This window comes from Alnus glutinosa, chromosome 7, assembly GCF_958979055.1.
Source record: "Alnus glutinosa chromosome 7, dhAlnGlut1.1, whole genome shotgun sequence".
In the NCBI taxonomy this organism is placed as follows: Eukaryota; Viridiplantae; Streptophyta; class Magnoliopsida; order Fagales; family Betulaceae; genus Alnus; species Alnus glutinosa.
The window spans coordinates 26,337,064-26,345,515 of NC_084892.1; positions in this window are offsets into that span (position 1 = coordinate 26,337,064).

Sequence of the window (8,452 nt, forward strand, 5' to 3'; positions counted from 1 at the left end):
CTTTTTGGTCCCCTACTCAGGTAAAGTCTCCGTCTCAAGACTCAATATCTCTAGTGATGCGGGGGTATTAGGCCGAAAATTAGCCTGGTGAATTTTGTTGGTGCCTACCACTTTATGTAGAGTAGCCCAAAATACTATCTATTATATAGGTGAAACGGAAACGCTATAAAATCATTAAAAAAAAAACAAAAAACAAAATACTTCCTCTTTTATAAAAAGTAATGATAGGAATTCGACAAAATATCCTCCAAACCAACCCGGCCTCAATAATTGCCATCTATCCTTATACTCGTGCTTCGCGCAGGAGTTTTTTTTTTGTTTCTAGCTGCTTGTTTTTTGTGTTTTCTACTTTCTCAAAACACCTTGTGTAGCTGGATTGTTCACAGTGAATTCACAAAACGTGATGAAGATGAGAAAATGGATTATTCACAATCAAGACTTGGATAAATTTCTCTTCTCATTTCCATCTCAAAACACATTTCATTGATGATGAGAAAATGGATAAGTGGGCCACCATATGTCTCTAGTTTTCTATTATTCTGTTTTTTTTTTTTGGATGAATTCTTTTACTCTGTTTTTCCCTGTTTTGGTGTTTCACTTGGTTCAATTTCGGTTCTGTTGCTGCTCCATTTGTTGAGTGTGCCAACTGCCAAAGAGGTGATCAAAACCCATGATGCTATCTTATTGTTCTGTCGTCCTTATGATTGTACAAGCATTGGCTTTGCCCCATATAAAAACTGGGTTTTACTTCAATCCAGTAAGAAGGAAATTCCTGTCAAGTCCAACTCGAAAACACTTTCTCACTTTTCCTTAAATCCCTTTCGCTTCCCATGCATGTTACCCACTGGGTTTCGTTCTTTGAGACCCTTTTTCATTCTTCTCTGAATGGTAATTTTGTTTCTTCTTACTAATGATGTCTGGTTTTCTGTTTGAAAACAATTTCAGTTCTCGGGAGCAAATAAGAAATCTGCAAAACATGTTTGCTTGGGAAACTATTATGAAAGTTTTCCTCAAAAACATCTAATTTTCTAAAAAATTAATAATTAAACTATTTTATCAGTTCATGTTTTTTTGCTTCCTGATTAAAACGGCTAAAAAAAAGGGGGGCTCAAAACGCCTGTTTTTTGTAGTGCTTCCAGCAAAGGAGAGATGTTTTACCAGCCAAGAATCCATCTTAGATGTAACCTAGCTTATAAGACATTCACAATCCACAACAGAAAGTCTTTTAGTAATCAAAGGAACACTATAAATATCTAACCGGCAGAGTACCCTCATGCAAGGGCTGAGCTAGCTTTTAGCTATTAGATGTTTTGACCCTCATGCAGGGTCAAAACTAAGGGGTCTTTTTTTTATTTATTTTGAGGGGTGGGGGCCTGGGGGGGAAGCTTGGGTGGGGCCATGGACTCCAAGCCTACACCTAGCTACGCCCCTGCCCTCATGCATCTTCAAAGAATCCAAGATTTCCCTCTTCTGATTAGGGGGTAATCCAGCACAAAAAACAGAGCTTTTATCTGGATTGGCTTTGAGCCTCGAGAGCCTCTCAAAATCCTCTAGGACCTTCTGGATAATCTGAATTGAGCTCAATTTACCAGAAGAAAAAATGAGAAGGTTGCAAAACATAGATGGTTGAGCTTCAAAGACAAGCACTTCGGGTGGAACAGGAAACCTTTATTTTCATAAAAAACAAATACAAATACAAAATAGGCTTCCAGACTCTTCTTTCAACGTGATAACGTTCCATGCTTCATTCAATCTTCCTCTCAAAATTCATAAAACTTTTTGAAATTTTTATATAATCTATGGGGGTGTGTAGCTAAAATCAGTACTGCATTGTAATCTTGACCGCCAATTGTAATCACTGATTCATGATTAAATATAATGCATTTGATAATATTTATGATCGAGAGTGGGCTCATGTAAATTTAAGGCACAATGGCCCTGTTTAGTTCGCCCCTCCCCCTTTCCCTCACAACAAGCTTTGCTTGCCTTTGTTTGAATGCCAGACTTTTGGTAGAAGATTTTTATTGGTTTGAAGCGTGATCAAGAAGCTTCACCCCTTCTTTGAAATTTCAATTTTACCCTACATGAATTTTAGAAGTGCTTTTTTAATGGAATGATTTTTTCATGCCATGTGGGGTAAAATTAGAATTTCAGGAGATGGGTGAATCTTCTTGAAGAAGCTTTACGCTTCAAAACGAACAAAAGTCTTCTGTCAAAAGGCTGGCATTCAGACACGGGCAAAGATATTTTGTCAGGTGAAAGGGGTGGGGGAGTGGGGAGAGGGGAATGGGGAGGGGCAAACTAAGATAATGCATATGACGATTCACACATTTTTTTGTTTTTGTTTTTTATATACAATTATATTTTGTGTCAGATTTATGCATATGAGATCTATTTTATATGCTTAATCCCATACCAAATTTAAATTTGTTTATAAAATTTGTAAAAAAAAAATGTATACCAATAAAATATCACATTGGAAAAGCGTAATATTGTTCATAAAATTAAAGTCACTATGCTGCTTCAATCTTAAGTGGCAAATTGTACATTTTAAGATTATCAATTACAACACCTATTATATTAATTTTTCTTAATAGAGTTCATAAATTTCTCAACCATATTTGATTTCCATCGGAAAAAAATACTAAGATTTACAGTTAAGTATTTAAGTGTCCATAAAAAATTCTTTTAGCAGCGACATTTTTTAGCATTGACATTTGTTATTACTATTGGGCTAATATTAGCAGCAACCTCAAATTATTAGCAACCACCCCATTAGGAGCGGCAAGGTACTGAGACATTTTGTTAGGAAGATTACTCGCACGAATTTGCTAGCCCATGGGGGCAGGCAAGGATAACCAAATGTAGTACAATTGAATGTATGCCCCTGATCAAAGTTTGCACGGACAAAAATATAAAAGAGATTCACTTGTCCTGTAAGACCAAAGCCATCTGGGATGTTCTCTGAACTGTGAAATTCACATCACACCCAGAGATCCATGCATGGACGCTCAAGATCTTTATAATATTACATGATTGGTAAAACAACTAACTACTATGCAAAATTGCTAAGATACATTTGCTTTTTTGTGTCACATGTCATCAACCAATCCATCACCAAAGGCATTAAAGCGACCCTCCAGGTAGGATTGACAATTTTGACATGACCCGACAACTAGACACGAACACAATATGAAATTAGCGAGTTTGAATTTACTTTAAACAGGTTTTGGTCATAAATCAATTGACCTGTTTAGTTCGGTCTGGCGGGTCGTGCCACGGGCGACCCCCCAAACATGATTAGTTTTTCTTTTTTCTTTTTTTTTTTTTAAAAAAAAAAAATTCTAACTTCTTTTTCCTTTGGCCCGCCCCACTCTTCTTCTTCCATTTCCTTCTTCTTCGGTGCCTATCTTTGTTAACCTTGAGCCCACTGTCATTGATGAAGTGAGGACCGGAACAGCTCATCAATTGCATTTGTAACCGTCTGGAAATATGTTTAGTTTTGCTTTTGCATTTGTATTGAGTGGTCACATCATGTGTTCTGCAGCAAGCCAGCAAGCTGATACCTTGGTTGGAAATTTCAGTGAGTAGCATGTCAATTCTCAGATGTAATAAAAAATAATTTATTTATTTAAAATGAAATACTCAAGCACAAGTGTATTTATTTTTATTTTAATAAATATGTCGAATTTTCTAGGTAATAAACCACATCATGAGTATTCATGACTAAAAAGCAGGCTGTCAGCTAGTCTTTCTAGACTATCATTCAAAGGGTATGAAGGAAGAAAATGGAGAAAGTTGTAAAAGAATAAGAAGGAATATAGAACGGTTTCCAAACAGAGTATTGAATGTGTTTGACTGAAATGTCACTCACGCGGCCACACACAACCCCAGGTCCTCAGTGTTTCTTTCAATTTTCCAAAGCTTCAAAGCAGAACTCGTACACTTTCCTATGCGTTTTGAACGCACCAGATGTCTTGCACGTGTGCTCCAAATAGCTCACTTTAATCTGAGCCGTTAATATCTCTTAATGCTTTCCACTCGTTCACCTTCCAACTTCTTCTATTCCGCTTGTTTTGTTTAGTATTCTCCATATTTCTAACTCTTCATCTAACAATGGGGAAGAAAAATTACTGCATAACTTTGCCAACTTCTCGTATATTCTAACAATGGTGATCATGGTTTTACACTTAACAATCTCCAACCCGTGGGTGACCGCCAGCTCTTCCACCCTGAACAGCTCATCAGTGGCAAGGAAGATGCTACCATCAACTTTGCCCATGGTCATGATGCCAGTACGGATTTCACACTTCTCAGTTTTTCCTTATTTTGTGCTATTTGATGTGCTATTTTCATTACGTAATCTGGTTTCTTTTTCCTTGGTCAATTAGCAAGGAGATTGTTGATCTGTGTTTGGATCGTATCAGAAAGCTTGCTGACAACTGCACTGGCCTAGCTCCAAGGATTCCTTGTATTCAATGCTGTTGGTGGAGGCACTGGTTCTGGACTTGGATCCCTTCTCCTTGAGCGTTTGTCCGTCTGATCCGATACGAATCATTATCCTAAACGGTTTCACATATTGTGTTGGGTGACCTATGAAAGAGCTGTATCATATAGTGTCTGAAGTTCTGACCCGTTAATATAAATGGGTTGTGTTTGAGTTTAACTTAAACGGGCCGTGGGTCTCTACATGTTGTAAATAGGTTGACCCATAAACCCGTTTTGTCAGCCCTACCTCTAGGCTCCAACAATCATTACCAGAAAGAAAGAAAGAAAAGAAGAAGAAAAAAAAAAATTTGTATGATGAATGGGAACAAAAATGAATAAAACTAGAAAGAAAGGCTCAGACTAAAAAGAAAGAGAGGAAATAATAAATTGCCTCCTGTTAATTAATTCTATCAGGATAATAACATAGTTTAGAGTAAAATGAAATTGCATTCTATACCTTTATTATTGTTTTTCACCTTCAGTTCTCAATGTTCTCAAATGGGACTTTACCTTTCGCACTCCTAATTTGGTACTGACAGATAATTTTACGATTTCTCTGTGAATAATCCCACTAACTTTAGTGCTGGATTAAAAACTCCTTTTTATATCTGAATATTACCATTCTCCTTGTTGTCTTTGTCTTCCTACCGCTGGCGCTCGGGATTGTGAGATATATGACTCCAAAATTAACAAGTAGATACCTTTGTTTGAGCTTCAAATTTTTGATCCAGCACCAAAGTTAGAGGGTCTATTCTTGAAAAATTATAGAATTATCTGCAGGTACCAAATTATGAGTGCGAGAAGTAAGGTCCAATTTAAGAACATCAGGAATTGAAGGTAAAAAGCAATAATAATCAGAAAGTAATAGGCCACACACATAATATAGATTGGATCCTAAAACTGTCAACGTGAAGGCTTCTGGAATAAAATCGTCTCAAAATGGAAAGATTTTTGCTTCCACAAACTTAAGAGGAATTAAGGCAAGTACCAAAAGCCAGTACCATCTCGAGTTCTGCTATCTCTTCTAAATTTAAAAACATTACACTAAAGAAATTTGAGAGAATATTCTTTAGACAACAAACTCTTTATCTTTACACGAGGTCCATTGCGAGTTAAACTTGACGTTCTGCCATACCATATCTTTGTTAGTAGCATCTTTAAAGTGAGTGAAATAATGTACTTTTTTAGGTACCATTCGTGTGGAGTTGTTTGTAATGTCGACCGCTGATATAGGATTACTTGATGCCATTGATGTGTCACCATTAAGTGATAGAAAGCATGCGAGGGTTAGAATTTCATGGAATCATAAGCATAGCATGGTATTTTCAGTGAGAAGAAAACAGTAACACAATCGGAGTATTATCCAAAGTCAACAACTCACTCACGAGGGATAATGAATGTCAATTGCAATTACTTATACTAACATTTTCTTAGATACATTTTATGAATTTATGTCATGGCAAAAATATCTTCGTCACCCATAACTTGTATATAAAGTGAAATTCAATAACTACATTAACAACTTATAAAAATGTTCCCCAAAAATGTAATTGATCAAGGCTGAATCATGAAAGTAACCAAGAATGAAAAGCGATGTGAGAAAGATGGTGCACTATGATATTTCTTGAAATTTATGATGTCTTCATTTGAACTACCTCAATTGCAATTGACCATACTGAGCAACATTTTGTAGAAACAATTGATAAAACTGACTGATAAACAAACAGATGAAAAAGAATTAGCAAGGAAAAATCAAATGAAACAAATATCATACGATCTAAAAAAAAAAAAAATTGGGTTCCTTGCATCTAAGTACCGTGCTATAAACTTCTGATTGCACTTCAGGTCAACAGAGAACCAAATTGAATTCTTGCAAGACCTCATACGAACCAATTTAGTGGTTTTCCCTAAAAATTACATGTGAAACTCAAACCTTTGTTGAAAAGTCTATTAAGATGAAATATTAAGATTGATCCTGGTAGTTTTCCTCCTAATATGTCCTAGTGTCCATGTTTTAGTTAAGACGTGTTTCACAAAACCCAAGCAGTAGAATATGATATTAGAACTAATGTGTACTAGCCAAAATGTTATTGCACAAAAAATATGTTCGAATTTAAGGAATATCAAGAGAAAGTAAGAAATTTATAGTAAAAAGCACTTTGATAGGATAGCGAAATACTATGTTTTATATCTATATATGGACGGCATCGTCAGATATTTGCAAAAAGGTGCTATGAATGGCCACATCAATTATGACTAAGTGAAGTTGTTGATCTGATACAGCTTCCAAAAGCCCGAGGGTTGGCCCTCTATATTCTTTTTTCCAAAGCCTCCCATTCTTTAGATGAAAATTAAAGCATTTTTTCGAATTTCATGTGAAGGACCAAACAGTGATTACTCCCTACGAGAACCAAACACCGAAACATCAGAAACCCCCCATTTCTCTAAATGTCACATAAAGACAATTTTTACCCAAAGAAAGACCAGCAAAATCAAAGTGCTAAGGAAAAATCAGAACCCAACACCGAAGAAATCTACAGCCAACAATTTTAAAACATTCATTATCCTATTATTGTGTCCAACAGAAAACGAGAATCAAACAATTTAGGCACAAAATCAAACAATTTCACTCCATTATCCTATTTTACATACTGGTGTTGTATTGTTCATAGTTAGGGTTTCAAAATGTAATAAAACTAAATTTCAGATTAAAGAACCACACTAGCACATGCAATAAACAAAGACTACTGAGAACAACAGCAAATAGAATAGATCTACCAAAATATACACCAAAACCAAATTTTACAGAGCCAAAACAAAATTTCTCAAAAAAGGGGAACCAAAGTAACCCAAGAACAAGCAAAATCACAACCATTGGAACTTGTAAACCATATTACCTCCAATCCTATCTCATAGCAAATCCCATAAAAATGCACAAGATGGAGAGAGATGTGTATGAGCCTGATAATTTGAGTAACATGCATGCAATTCTGAGAATGAAATTTTAATTGACATAATGATAAAAGATAATAATTTGGCAATTCGAAAAGTCAATCCCTTATTTTCACTCAAACACATTACACACGGTAAGATTTGAACCTTTTGATAATTTTCTAGTTATCTTTCATTGACAACAAAGCTGAATTAAATACATGAGATAATTTAAATTAACTAACTACCCATTACATAACCCATGACATGAACTAACTATCCACTAGCCCATTACATGATAATTGGCAAAGGACAACTACCCATTAACCCCATTACATAACTAACCCACTAACTTAACGCCATTACATAATTGACCCTCTAACTTAAACATTGCTGAATGTTATTGAATACAGGAAGACCCAATTCTTTCTCACTAATTTAAAGACACATACTAAACGCATACTAATTAATTACAATAGGGTTGAATACAAAAAGGCTTTTCAAACTATCACTCGTTCTTTGGATAGTCCCTTGAACTACCAGTATTTGTAGTCTAACTTCCCAAACTACTAATTGCGTATTTTTTTTTACCCTATCTGTCAATTTTTGCTGTTTAAATAAATGGAGATCGAGCCACGTGCATAGCACATGACTCTTTTAGCCTAAAAGTCCAAAAATACCTTCTCTACCCTCTCATGCATGCTGATGCAAAACTCAACGGACCCATCATCTCTCCCACGCCTCCAGTGTGAAGTCCAACTTCTTTTTTCCGAGACGGCTTCCAACATGAGCATTCCGAACTCAAACACATCCCCTTTGCTTGCCAGCAATGGCCAATTTCGAACCCAAACTTGTACGGACTTCCATTCCGAAAATAATCATACACGATGATCATCACCGAGTCCAGCGCACGTTCAGACAAAAGTTAGAAAAGTTGAAGAGGAAGAGGGACCCGATGACGGAGATGGTGTCGGCTTTCAAGGTTTTGGGAGATGGGTTTGTAAGGATGGAGCAGATGAAGATGGAGATGGCA